General features: G+C 35.1%; 1 pseudogene; it reads left to right on the forward strand.

Moving 5' to 3' along the window:
* Positions 1 to 491: 491 nt before the first annotated feature.
* On the forward strand, positions 492 to 7,923 carry LOC149152545 (3-ketoacyl-CoA thiolase 2, peroxisomal-like; annotated as a pseudogene).
* Positions 7,924 to 15,636: the final 7,713 nt, after the last annotated feature.

Genomic DNA, 15,636 nt, shown 5'->3' on the forward strand with positions numbered 1-15,636 from the left:
ATAGAATAAACATTAACACCATGTGTGTTAGACAATTGGTCATCGTGGTGTATGATGGGTGTGTCTGACTAGGAGAACCCATTCCTATTACTGACATGTAGATCCATAGGATCACTTTTCTACCCTACCAAGGTGTGGATCCAACAGAGGTGTTTGGAGAAAAAAAAGAAGAAAATAAACTCGCAGATTAGATGAAGAGTGAGTTCGGGCTGTTGAAGAAGTTGCATGGATATTCAATCCGCTCCATTTCAGACAAAGTGGTGTAGTTTGCCACATAGATCTTGGCAAGAAAGATCATGCGGAAGTGCTGCACGTATGAGTTTCTGGCGACAATGATTTCCCTTGCTGCACAATGTTCGCAAAGATTCCAGTAAAACTGGGCTCAATATCTGTGCAAGGAGTTTTTGGGGAAATGTCGGGAGGCCCAGGATGAGGGAAAGGCATTTCATTATGCCTAGTTATTACTTATGATAGTACTAGTAGCATGGAGGATGCCACAGGATATTCAGTTTCCTCCTAAAGACCCAGACCTTTCAGAGGTAGCGAAGTTCACTTCGCTTTGGGAAACAGAAGATGCAACACAGGACACAGAGACCAAAATGTTTTGGGTGCTCATGGAGATGGACCTGCACACTGTGATCAGCCAAAGGCTGAGGCTGTCACCTACCTTGTACGGACAGCTGGAGGTTTACATAGAGTTCAAAGAATATTTCCACAATGTTTTGATCCACGTTCGCAGGGATCCAAAGAAGACATGGTATAAGTTACCTTACCTTGTTGGAGAGGCAAATGTACAAGACATTGTTTGGAAATGTCTAGCGGAGTGGCTGCACCGATTAGATCTAGGCGCGAGCACAAGAAAGGTAGGGGAAAGTACCTTTACGCAGACCTCAACAACAAAACAGAAGGAGGAAGAGCAGGTCATAACTTAGGAGAAAGGTGCACAATAGAAGGAAGATGATGCCAAGGAAGCTCCTGACAAAGAACGGGCGCACAAGGAAACCACTATAGAGGTCAAGGAGTCTACTTCCCATCATACTAAGGATCAGGAGCAGTCATATGTCGAAGGAGGCAGGGGTGCAGAGCAGGGAACCCCATTTGTGCTCAAGAAAAGACCGAAATAGACAACATCAGGGTCACAAAATAAGGAGAAGTCCATAAGATTCTCCCAAGTGGAACTGCTAGTCCTCACTTAGGGGCTTAGATGATATTGGAGATAGGGTTTGCAACACAACAATAGAGTTATGGACTCAATTCAAACAATGGTACCAGCAGTCATGATCTGCAGATACACAGTACAAGAAAAAAGGACATTGGTGAGGGGCGAAAAATGTCACCATAAGCTCATTGGTGACGGTCAAAAGAGCCTTCGTCACCAAAAAATGAACGTCACCAAAGGTGGCTTTGCCAAAAGTATAGGTGTTGTGGTGACATTCAAAATCTGTCACCAATAATGATTTATAATTATGGATAGTGACTGTCACCATTTCATATGAGCAATGGTGATAGACCATAGCTCTGTCACCAAAAACTGAACGTCACCAAAGGTGGCATCGCCAAAAGTATAGGTGTTGTAGTGACATTCAAAGTCCATCACCAATAATGATTTATAATGACAGATAATGACTATCACCATTTTATATGAGCAATGGTGATGGACCATAGTCTTGGTCACTAAAAGCTAAACGTCACCAAAGGTGTCGTTGCCAGAAATATAGGTGTTATGGTCACATTCAAGCTCTGTCACGAATATTGATTATAGTGCTAGATAGTGACCTCCACCATTTCCTATGAACAACAATGATTTATTGTGATGGATCTTTCATGGCCATCACTGTTGGTGCATATATATGGTGACATTCATTGACCGTCACCAAAAGCCGCATTTTTAGAAGTATAGGTGTTCTAGTGACATTCAAGATTTGTCACAAATAATGACTATAATGACGGATAGTGACCGTCACCATTTCATATCAACAACAACGATTTATGGTTATGGACCTTTGAGGGTCATCACTATTAATGCATATATATGGTTTCATTCGTTGACCGGCACCATTTCATATTTTTTTGAGGGTAAAAAAATGTCACGAAAGCTCATTGGTGGTGGTCAAAGAGCCTCTGTAACCAAAAATTGATCGTCATCATTCCATATGGATTTCAGGGCACGATGGAATCAAACCACCAACCTCCTGCTTGTAAAGCAGGCACTCCTCCATTGAGCTAGCACCCTTTAAAGAATTAGACTTTTAAAAATTAGACCTTGAAACTTCATAAATTGTAAATTCTACAAGTTTCAATAAATTAAAGTCTTGGTAATATTTTACTAAATAAACAAAGCAACATCGAAGCTGTAGGTCCCTACCTAATGGTTATGGAAGTTATGAAAAGTGGGTGGAGGGAAAAATAGTTATGTATAAGAGAATCAATATCCTCATTTGAATACTCAATTAGAAGTGAAACTCTAAAGACATTTATAACTTATAAATGACCTATAACTAGAAAATGCACCAAATATTGCAAAGGAATGTGATAGCATATGGAAGAAGAGCAGTGTAACTCATGCAGGACACAATCCAGTCCGAGTTAATATAGTTGAACAGTTATCAAAATCATGCAGCAACTATTCCTTGAAACGAGTGATATAATTACAAGGGATCTGCATATCTCAAAACTTTAGTGCTTCAATAATCACCATTTTATTAGTAAATTTTCAATCAAATTGTTGATGCACACAAATATATCCAAATGAAATTTGTTAACCATTCAATGTTCAAAATTTTACTTTGCTTCAGCTATATGTTGAGTAGATAAAATGAATGAAGAACAGAGCACTTTGTTTGATACAAATACAAGCATAATTATGAATATTATACAAGCAACCAGTCTAATATGATCTAGATTCTGATGTAGTTTCTAAACCACTTTTATATATTTTGAGAATATATTGTCAAAGACAGTGAATGGAAAACTTGTCGAGGGGCCCAAGAATGTCTACTCACAATGAAACTAAGATTTAAATTGAAAAATAAACATGTGACACAATGTAGTATTATTTTACAAAGTTGTTCATGATGGACTACTCAAGAAGGAAAAATCACGAGATTTCTTGTCTGAAGAGAAACTAGATATTTGTAGATTTTGTGTAATGCATGGAACTATGAAACAATGATATAAGTACACACATAATGGCTACAATTTTATTTTCCTCTTCAAGTACACGGATTACAAATTCCATAATTTTAGAGACTTAGCATATGCAAATAAAAACTTTGCCTCTTCAAAGGGACAACCAAAAAATTATCACCAAATGCTATAATAGGCATACCAAAAGAAAAGTAATAATCCATAGAATGTGAAGAATATTATCTTACCATTCAATCATCTTTTGTAGTGTCACAAATCTTCCCAATTGTGTGAAAATTAGACATAGTATAAATAAAGTAAAAACAAGGTACACAAAGAAAAACAACAAGGTCTATCAACAAAGAAAAGAAAATTTAAAATAGTCAAAACAAGAGCACATATAGACATACATCCACAACTTGATACAATTTTCCACCAAACTAAACCCCTTGCCTAGAGAAGTACCACTTGAGAGTCAGTTCATATTAAATCTTGATGGGGAAACTAGGGTCCAAGCAGGCAGATTTGGGAATGATGGGGTAATAATGAATCACAAAGATAGTATCATTTTTTCTTTCTCCATTGGCATATAAAACAAAGGCTGAATTTGAGGCTCCAATTCAGGGACTAACTTATGTACTAAATAAGGCAATGATATGCTCAATATTGAAAGAGGCTCTACTCTCCATTAATCATATTCCAAATAAATCAGGTATCAAATATAGGAGTATTCAGGATATCTTGTAGGAAATTAGGTGTCTTGTTGTGAAGATTTGTGTAATAAGGTTTTCCTATGTAACAAGATGGTTCAAAAAATGAGGAACCAGATAGGTAACTAAGGAGATCATTTGGGACTAAAGAAAATTTAAGTGAGAATTCAGACCCCTCCTTGTTGGAAGAAATTAAGAGAACGTGCAACACATGTGGATGTATGGAAATAATGGCACCTACAGTAATGCAAAATGTACAATTCCTTCAAACTTGTTAGCTCACCAAGCCATGGTGGTATCACTTCCATGATACAACCACCAGGAAGAGACTGTATCATGTATCGTGGAGAAAATAGTCAGAGAATGTAGGGGATTGACAATGAATGGAGTTGAACAAAGAGGATTGGCATCATAAAGTTAAGTTTTTTAAGAACATTGAGTATAAATGTAAAATTCTACTGAAGCTCCTATAGGATAATGATGCAAAATTCCCAGATGGAAAATCATAGACCTCGAGGATGGAATCATAGATGACAACCTGAATAATAATAATAGACAAAACCATTTAAATGTGGACCAAGGTATTGGCAGTTCAACTATCTAAGAGAGTTGGGGGGATGTAGCACACATCAGAGCTAGACTCTTTAGTGATGATGGATGCGAGCCAAGGTTGCAGGTCATTTTATTTGCAAAAAAAATATGAAGAGGTTTCTTTATTTTTAAATTTAATTACAAGATTATTGTTCTTTAAACTTTAATAGGTTTTCCCACATAGGTTTTAAAAATTACAGTAGAACTTAACTTCATACAAGATGTTTTTTTTTCAAAATGGACCTAGATCCTTTTGCTCCGTTTCCTTTTTATTTTGGTTATTGGGTGCAATTTAAGGCTATAGTTTTTTGGGAATTATTAAGTGTTACAGTTAACTTTTAGGATTATCTATGATTATGGTCTAATGGACCATGTTTGGCACCACCCAAAAGAATTCCACAAAATTACTAGAATGGAGGGGAGTGAAAGGAAAAAACTCGACTCTCTATGTGCCCTAAGGAATGGGCAACCCCAACCCACACATGATGGTCTTGTGTAAAAGCCTAAAGGGAATTGTAACACCATAAATAAAGTTAAAGTAATCCATACAAATAGATACTCACTAAGAATTCTTTGAAATAAAAAAATATGGTGAAATCTACACTATGCTTAGATATCAACCTTCCTATTTTTGTTTTCCTTTCTGAATTTAGTTCGGGTGGGGGTTGGGACAGGGGCTGTGTGTGTTGTGTTTTGTGGACGTTTTGGGTGAAAACTGTTGTTCATAACATTTTGTGCAATGGGTATGGTAGTTGATACTGTGTTGAAATAATAAATTTGATGTTATATGTTCAAATGTGTTGATGGATTCAGAATTTTTGAGGTACTATTGTACGGGGGTTAATGGATGCTTGTGTTAAATTCAACTTAATTGGTGTCATGTATAAAAGGAAAGGTAAATAAACATAATCATAAAAATAATATAGAAGCAATCACACACACTAACAACCCCATAAATATCCTAGGAAAACCAAAACTATGGGGATAACCCAACTAACAGAATTCCATGAAAGCCTGGCCAACCTTGTAAACCCTTGGCCCCTTACAATGGGCAGGGAGCCCACACTTGCTGAACCTTTGGCACATTACAATGGAGACTAATAAGCCTATTTACAAGATTATTTCCATCCAAATATAACTGGCATAATACCATGGGCCCAAAACCACTAGCTATAGACTATCATTCCTGAGTCAAGGTGAATCCTAACAATTGAATCCCCTTAACTAGATTTGTTGTACCCTTGTTTTAGGTCATCGTTAATTTGGTTTTTCCATAAGTATATTATTAAAAATGTATTTTATCTTCTTTACATTAGAAGAGAGTCAAGACTTTGTTGAGTGTATTCAACACATGGATCTTCTAGCGAGAATATAAGTATCGATCATTATTTGTTTTTTACTAGGCTTTAGCTTAGGCTGCTAGAGACAATGTTTCCTATGAAATAGTTGTTGACTTTGGTGATGATGTTGTCATTGTTGCCTAAGTTTCCATTTTTTCCAGCTCAATTTATGGTTTTTTAGGAAGTCTCTTCCAACACTTTGCATTTTATCATATGTGGTTGATTGAGTTCAGAGTTTTCCTAATTCTTGTTAATTAGTTTATCAACACCTAGTTTTTCTTTATCTGATTATCACTTTTGCAAGGCTTATTGTACCCATATTTGCAAGGTTAAATGTGGAGGATTTAAGGATACTCTTACCGATGACTTGATTTCTCCTGTTTTTAAGGTATGTTTTAGTGGTTACACCGATAAATTGAGTCATGATTTTTTTTATGCAGTTTGAAAATTCCCCACCTAACCATTATGGTCCATGAAGCATGAGTGCACAAATTTGTCTCTGAATGTTCTCTGGATTCCTGCAGACATTGATTGAAAAGACTGGACTTAATCCAATTGAAGTTGGTGATATTGTAGTGGGTATTGTTCTTGCACCTTGCTCTCAACATGTCAATGAGTTCGGGATGGATGCTTTTTATGACGGATTCCCAAGTGTATATCTTACCATTTCATGTGTCAAATGAATTCTTTTCTTGTTGGATGCTCGATCTTTTGTGACAACTGCATGTTGCTTACTGCGTCATTTCTTAGGAGACTGTACATGTCAACACTCTCAATAGACAATGATATTCAGACCTACAAGCAATTGTAGATGTTGCAGCTGCAATTAAAGCTGGGTTTTATGACATTGGTATGTCAATATATGTTTGCTACCACTGGATTATCATAGCAAGTTTGAGTTTAGATAAGTTTATGATTTCAATTTGTTTTCTTCAAGCCTTAGTGTAGGAGTGGAGTTAATGACTATCAATCCTATTATGTGGGAAGGTTCTGTCAATTCAAAGGTAGGCTTCAATAAAAGTTAATGATGTTTTTGTCCATACTCTTCTATGTCTTTAATATAGCCTTCAGATATATATATATATATATATATATATATATATATATATATATATATATATATATATATATAGATATATATATATATATATATATATATATATATATATATATATATATATATAGATATATATATATATATATATATATATATAGATATATATATATATATATATATATATATATATATATATATATATATATATATATATATATATATATACATACATATATACCTACACAAGGATAGATATATAAGTACTTCATTAAATATTTGTGTGAAAGGCATTGATGGCTTTTGCTGCCACTTGCAATAGGTTGAATTTTTCAGAAAAGCACAAGATTGTCTTTTGCCCATGGGTATCATCTCAGAAAATGTAGCTGACCACTATGGAGTTTCACGTCAAGACCAAGATCAAGTAGTGGTATATGGATGATATTTTAAGATTTTGATTTGAGTGAAGTTAATGTTGGTTCAGTTCATATGAATTAATCAGCGAAGGTAAGGAATGGGGGTTAAATATTAACTGCTAGAATTGTTTTTTAGGTTGAATCTCATTGGCGCACAATAATAGCAATAGTTACAGTGAAGTTCAAATATAAGATCATCCCAGTTGAATAAAGGGTGCAAAACACCCATGTTCTGTAATTTCCAAAGTTAGAGTTGTTGGAGAGTTTTCGCAATGGTACTTAATGTGTTTCTTGTTTTTGTGTTGAAGATTGTTGATCCTAAAACTGGAGATGAGAAGCCCATGACGATATATGTGGACAATGGATTTCATCCTAATGCTTCTCTTTATGATTTAGGGAAACTCAGACGTGCATTTAAGAAGAGGGGAAGCACCACTGCTGGTATAGAGTTTCTTTCCCAATTGCATGCTAAGCATGTTTTCTATGTTGTTGATTTTATCAAAAAAGTTACAGCATGCTAGATTTTCTGCCATTGTAAAGCACTGGATGTTGAGTATTCAGTCTGTGTCAGTTATGTCTATGTTCTGTTTCAATCTCACAAAGGAAAATCAAGCCAAGTAAGTGATGGAGTTGGTGTTGTACTGTTGATGAAGAAGGCAGTGGCCATGCAAAAGGGTGCACAATGAACAATATAAAACAAGTTGATCAATGCATGAAGTTTCATTATAACCAAAAATATTCTTAATGGATGAGCACAAATCCTCATCTTGTTGAACCATATATTTCCCACCTCTCTTTCCTCCACCTTCTGAAAAATGTTCTGAACTAAAATCCAGCTGATGCAAAAGTTCATCTCCAACTATAACATTATTGGGATCAATCCAAATGCATAAGTGCACCACTTAAAAGGTTGTGCTTTACTTGTAGAATTTTACACATGCAAACCTATTCATAAAACAAAATAGAATTTATACAAAAAAGTTTACAAACTAAGACAAAAAAGGTATTAGGGACCCATATCCTTTTCAGCTTGTATCAATCTTGCCTCAAACAACTATGCAGAGTTATGTCTCTAAAACTTTTGTTTCATCTTAGCTCGAGAATACAAGATTTCCTACCTTCATGCATATGGGCACTCAAAGCCAGTCACAAATTGGTTGAAAAGAGCCTCTAAACTTTTGAGGTACCACTTGCAGCCTCTTTTTCAAAACATACAACTTACCTTCTATTTTTATGTTTCCTTTGACAAGGAACAAGAATCAAGAAGTAGGTAGATTGTCCAAAGTCAGCTTGGAAATAGACCCAACCTCATTGAAAGTCACAAACTCAAAGGAAGGCCAGCAAACATAATTTCTTCATGAATCTTGGCACTAAATAATATTGTTACTCTCTCTATGTTTTTTTTCTCAAATATGAAAAATGATATTATCAGTGCTTTCAGTAGTTCTATATGGTCATTTTTACTATAACAGGGATGTAAATTATATAAATAGGGGAAGGTAAATGATTAAATTTTGGATTATGGACAAAAGTTATGTATAGATAACAGGAGTACAAATGTATCCTTTTGAGAGGGTGTTTACTTGATGAATCACATGGTGACAAATTCTTTTAAGGTTTTGTAGATCTGAAAAATTCTTAACAAATAGTTTTTGAGGCTACTTGGCCTTTAGGAATGCCTACTGGCATATATGGATGTAATCTTATTATCAATATAAAATTATTGGATTTTTTTTCCCAGGAGAAAGAAATTATACCTATATGAAAAAAGGAGAGAATATCATATTACTTTGAAACTGCATCTCGTCGAAGACTAGCACAAGACATGTTCTAATAGTAAGCTATGCCAAATGAGATGTTTATTTTTTTTCACATGTAACTTACAACCCCAACTTCAAGCCACCCATCCTCTATCCAATGAACAAGAAAGGGATAATCCTCATAGATCATAAAGAGTCTCAATCAACCACTAGCTCACAAAGAGTGAACACATCACAAAGATTCAAAATGGTTGAAGTGAATAACAATTTCTTCTTAACCACTTGAGATAGACTCAATTCACAAGACGAATTGATTATTATATTAGACAAAAGTCATAATACATCGTGAAAATCACTAAAGTTTCCTATATAAGTTAGTTAGAAAAACACTCTCCAACCAATAAACCTCAATCCTAAAGGAGAACGACATTCTTTATTTCAAACAAAAAAATAAAAAATGATTGTTGTAGAGAGATGGAAATCACCACGGAATATGATGGTGATTCGAGGATGAATAGTTGACAACAATAGGCTTGATATGCACTCCGTATATTAGTTGTGAATGTTGTATGTTGAAATCAAGTGAGAAATTATTGATTATATGACTAACTTTTTAGGATTACCAAAATGTTGGGTAAGATATACCCAAAAAAATAGTTTTTAGACTTAAAACTTGCCAAAAACAAATTAAAGTAATAAATGAAATTTCACAGAATAGTAATTACATGGATTTGGAAGAAAGGGTTAAAAGGTGGAAACTTTAGGCCTCAAACAAAATATCCATTTGATCTAGATGACATCACTATGAGTAAAAACTCCTAATGCCATCATCATTGAATTTGAATAAGATATGCACAATCAATATGTTATTGGTGCATGCTTTAAATTAGAACATAATTTAGAAAACAAATTACATATAAACCTTATTTAGTTGGGAAATGTCATCAATTGATGAAGTGATACACTTGAGCGACCTCAAAAATTGCAACCCGTAGATATGATTATATGAAGTTTAAAATTCAAAATTACAGTGACTTTGTATCTAGTTTCGAAATTATGGGTCTCCAACCATTTACCTAAACTTACAAAATCTAACATCACAATCGTAACTTCACAAAATACATACCAGGTTTTTCTTGAACATGTGGATTGAATAAAGAATTATGGATCTCAAAAGGAAATCCAGTGACTAGTGGAGTAGAAGTGACTGAAGATGACAGCGGTATGGTAATCTTTACTTGTGCTCTAAAATGGCCTAGACATTAATAACAAAATAGAGAACAAGATTTTTCGAATAGAAAACAAATTATTGGAATCTTCCGAGTTTAAAAGAATAAGGCAAGGATTTCATTTTTTTTCATGAAAGATGTACAAAGACATTCCAAGGAATCTAAACATTGTTGGAGATAGAATGTTTAATCAATCAGTTAAAATAGACAGAGAGCTATCTCAGGTTAGTGTTGTTACCTTTTGGGATAGGGCTAAGGCTCTGAACTGAGCTACACAAACTGCTACAAAATTTGAGGGATTTTTCGTTGCTATCGTCATGGCTCTTTTGGATGAACAAAATACACATTATTCTGAAGGATAGAATTAATAAAGTCAGACAATAACATTTTTATCTATTTTTGGTCAAAGTAGCTTAGTCATAGTGATTGTCCATCGACACTCTGTTTTCATGTTGGCAATAAGATAAGGGAATAAAATTTTAGAAGCTGTTGGGAGTTTTTTTTTTGTTTTTTTTGTTTAGCAAAATTGATCTATAGTGAATAAGACATCTGGATCCAAAAGAACAATACTTCACAATAGACACATTATAATGTACAATGAATGTTATAAGAATAAGCTAAACAAACCATTGTTTGTCATTCATTTGTTGTCCCACCTACTTCAACAATTGACTGGTACCTAACCCATGCATGGAAGCAAGGAAAACACAAAAAGGACCTCTCATTATGGGAAGGAATCATACGTAAATCTTCATAGCTTCTTGACTAGTACTGTTAATACTGCTAAGCCAAGGATGCATCGATTACATTTCTTATGCCTGAATAAATGTTCCTTCCATTTCATGTTGTCAAATTGATTTTGACAACCTTTCTTTTATGGAAATTATTATATGACATGCTTCCATTTATTGGCTCATGTAATATTTTAAATTTGTCAATGCTTTCCTAGTTAATCAACTTTGGATGAGATTTGGTTGGGCATATAGTCAAGCTATATGTTAGAAGTCTTTCCAAAGAAAGTGTCAGTGAAAATACAATTTTCATAGTTCTTATTTGATTACAATTACTTTCTAACAACGCATTATTAACAAGGACTATCTGGACATATGCTCAAGCTATATGTTAAGGGTATTTCCAAAGACTCTTCATGAATGGATGCTTTTCCGTTGATCCTACTTGAAATAGTTGGGATTTAAGATTTGTTTTTATTCCTATCAAATTTGCCTATGCACAATAACATACGTTTTCAATTCTTTGCAACTAATCTTATGGTTTACATATTGTAGATGTAATTTCCTGCAAGTTGTACATTTAGTTCTGCATGCTTCTCAAACTTTAATACAAACTTATTTGTGAAATCTCTTTTTGCATACTTATTCACTCAGAAACATGCATAATATGCACATGTACAGTGATGATTTGATTTGCGCATCAAAGATCATCATGAATAATGCAAAATTTGTATTAGTGGCAAAGAAAGCATTGTGTTCAAAGTTTGGAACTTCTTACCATGCAAATAATAGGAATTTTTACCAGGTTCAAAATACATTCACTTGCTAATTGTTCAGGGTGAATGAATTTGTGCATGTAGAACCTGATGGCTATGACTTGCAAAATAGGGCTCCTAGGGGCCATCATGTTTTGGATTTCACTTATTCTCCCCATGTTACAATAAATTTTCTGTATCAGAAAATGTTTGATGCCTGTGATTTGGCAACTAGGGCTTTTAGGGGCCATCAGGAATTGGCCACGTATTCTCCCCTTGTGAAAGTATTTTTTGTGCATCAGAAAATGTCTCTGTGTCCTTAGCATTTCCTCATTTGAGAATGTTGGTGGCAGGATTGATTCCTTTCTTTGGTTCTTGGAGAAATTTGTTGGATTACCCTAATATATACCATGTAAGTGCTAACAATAACAACCACTTTGTGCAGAAACACTTCCGCATCTGGATCCAATAGTAATTGAGGCCTACTGTAACAAATGAAGACAAGGAGAGTTCATAGTTTTAGGAGGATCTTGTTATACTTGTTGCATAGTTGATTAGGGATGACATACTCAGAAACTATTTTGAGTTTGGGAAACATTTGACAGTGAAACAAGCAAATAATTATGTAAAGGATGTAGTTGCTTGTTTCATAGAAGCTGGGAGGTTGGCCCTGAAGGCTGGGGACAATGAATCTTCCATCATTCAAATGAGACCTGTCATAACAAGCAGGAAGACAGGACCCATGCATGGAAGCAAGGAAAACATAAAACAATACCTTTCATTATGGGCAGGAAATCTCATACTTACTTTGGTTGGTCGATCAAGGCAAATAAAAAAGTTCACACCCACTTGGGTCGATGAAGAATAGGTCAGGGCTCAGACGCACTTATACGATAATTAGCTAAGGTCACCATCCAAAGAATGATCTCATCAACTTGACCCCGAGTATATTTAACACTATATAGGACTTTCTCACCATGTTAAAGTATCTAAGGCTATAATTTAAGCTATGTGGGATTGACAAGGAGGAAAACCAATTGGTTCTATCCATTCTTGCCGAACTTGAACCTGATTACTTTGTTTTCATTTCTACCTTCCACGCTACCAAGACTGCACTCAAAACTTCTTATAAGATGCCATCCCTTGAGAATTTTGATGTTGTTCTAACTAGGGAGTAGTACAAGCTTATGCAAATGGGTCCTTTAAAGCAATAAAAATAACATTCACTTTTGGCCAAACCCGTCAAGCCCCACTCCTGCACCAAAGATGATCACGCAGAATAAAGCTTCTAGTCTTGAGCTCCCACTGGGTATCAATTATAATATGGCTAAGGACATGAAGAGAACAAGGGCTAACATCTCCTTATTCGAACTCTGCCAGTTGGAGAAGCATCATTCATTTCTTGAACAAGCTCTTAAACACCTAAGTTACACTTATCTACGGAATGTAACTAACTTTTCATATCAATAAAATATATTCGGTTTCTTTAGGTTGAAAAAAATACATAAGATCAAAATAACCGTATATATCTTTGAGTTTGGAGTTGACATAGACGAAGAAACCTTCCGAAGGAGGAAAGCCCATCCAACACATCTGAGCACATAAGTGAGAAGTTATAAGTGAGAAAAATTAACCATGTGACAGTTTATGCAATCAGAAACTTAATACATGGTCAAGCATTTTGACTTATATTTGTCTTTTTTTACAATCATTAGGTTAATTTTCATGGAAACTTGTTAGGCTGGTTGTCTTCTCATCCACTAACACTGTTGGTATCACTTCATCATTTAGATGCAATGGCACCCATATTCCCTCATATGAATCAAACAAAGGCTTTTGGACATCACTTTGAGGCAGTGAAGGCTGATTCTAGTAGGACTCTTCAACAAACTATCTGCTATGATAGATTGTGGTAGGGGTCATTGTATCTGTCATGGGGCTACAATGTACATGTTTTTGATAGCCTCCCATTCTCATGTGAACTCAAATCTCCTTAGCAGACTTTCATGCATTGGAGGAAATCTATGAAATTTCAGTTTATGTTCAACACATGCAATCATAAACTTAATACATGGTCAAGGATTTTGAGTTATATTTTTCTGCAATCAATAAGTCGATTTTTGTAGAAACTTGTTAGGATGGTTGTCCGCTCACCCATTGACACCCTTGGTATCACTTCATCATTTATATGCAATCTAGTTATCATATTGATGCAACATGCTTGTCAGCATTTGGCAGAGTTCTCAGTCCTCTGTTACTCTTTTTTGTCATATAAATTATCAGTTTCTGGAGGATGGATGAAGGCAACCTTTTTCAGCTTACTTTTGCTTTATTTGGGTAGTATGTTTTCTGGATATTGGACACTATCTGATCAAGTGACATGGGCTACAAGAAATATCCATATTTCCAATGCCATATTTAGAGCATGTAGGCGAGGGCCATATCATGATACTTTAAAAAGGACCTTCAGGATTCCATAAATATCCATATTTCCAATGCCGTCTTTAGAGCATGTAGGCGAGGGCCATATCATGATACTTCAAAAAGGACCTTCCAAATTGTATCTACCATCTTGGCGAGATATCTATGGGATTTTAGGTATGACAAGATCTCATAAATATTTTAAAACCATGCTCATGTAAAGGATAAAAGTTCAGTTGAACTTAATAAAACTCAAATTTGCATTTATATATCTTGTAGGTGGGACTTTGCCCAAAAAAGGAAACTCTGAACAGAGTTAGAGAAACTAAGAGAATATCTCAATCATTATAATTCCTAGATCATGTCTCTGCTGCTCAGACTCGATGCAATTCAGTTATTTATTTTGACTGCCTTTGCCTTTAATAATGGGGCATGAAACCTTAATTATTACATGAGATTTACCATTATGTTTAACTAAATAATATATTCTCTTCTTTCTATGTAGGGTGTGAAGTCATTTTTGCGGGAGTCAAGGAAGGTTGTATATCATCTAGTGTTTTAGCTGAAAGAGACAGTCAATGCCATAATTGTAGAAAAATCATGAGCATATCCCTGAAAGGGATTCTCACTTCCACGCTAACCCAAAGAGTGGTACTCCTGAATCATCAACAATGCAACCCAAGAAAGAAGAGGTTATGAAAAATTCAGAGGAGGAACATAAGTGCACGATCGGTGCTACATATTGCAAAGAACAACAACAACAACATATAGGGGGTGAAAACATACAATGTGACGACATATGGAAGGGACAAGCAACAGATGACAAAATGGAGAATCAGACACTCGAGGTCAAGGTGGTGTTGGTAGATCTCTACAGGAAATTTGAATGAAATGATAAATTAATCAATTATTTAAGCTTATCATTCCCCAACACTTCTCGATTGTTATAATTCCCCAGTCTCATAATAAAACCTACATAATAGAGGAAGGTCGACCAATGAATAAGAACATGGTGAGGGATGAAGAGGCCTCATAGTCTTGAACATAAAATCAAAATAATAGTACAAATGTTTTACTAAAATAACAGTGGACCTAAAACATCTAGATATGCTATTGAAAATCTAGATTAACTCAAATGAAATAGAATTTTGATGTGAACGAATATCATACTAATGATATAAATGATGATGATCGCAACAGAAGAAACCCCTGCCACTGCGAAAGAGACCTTAACGTTCTTGCTCTATGTTTGTCCAGGGCCAAGTCTAGCAAAATTATCCCCATATCACCGAGAAGGAACATAAACCCCAACAATAATATATTTCCTGTTCACTCTTTCGGAGAGAAATACCACTAGTTTTACGTTCACTGTGATAGGATTCTGTGTGCTCCTGATGCCTGGTAGCTCGATGATAATATCATAGATGAAGCCAGAAGAAATAGGTGGCCAAGATGAGGAGAAGGCAGTCATGACTGAGGGCAGGGAAAAGGAGGGCATGTTCA

This window comes from Pinus tabuliformis, chromosome 9, assembly GCF_031772625.1.
Source record: "Pinus tabuliformis cultivar Carrire ecotype Pingquan chromosome 9, CPIR1, whole genome shotgun sequence".
Lineage (NCBI taxonomy): Eukaryota > Viridiplantae > Streptophyta > Pinopsida > Pinales > Pinaceae > Pinus > Pinus tabuliformis.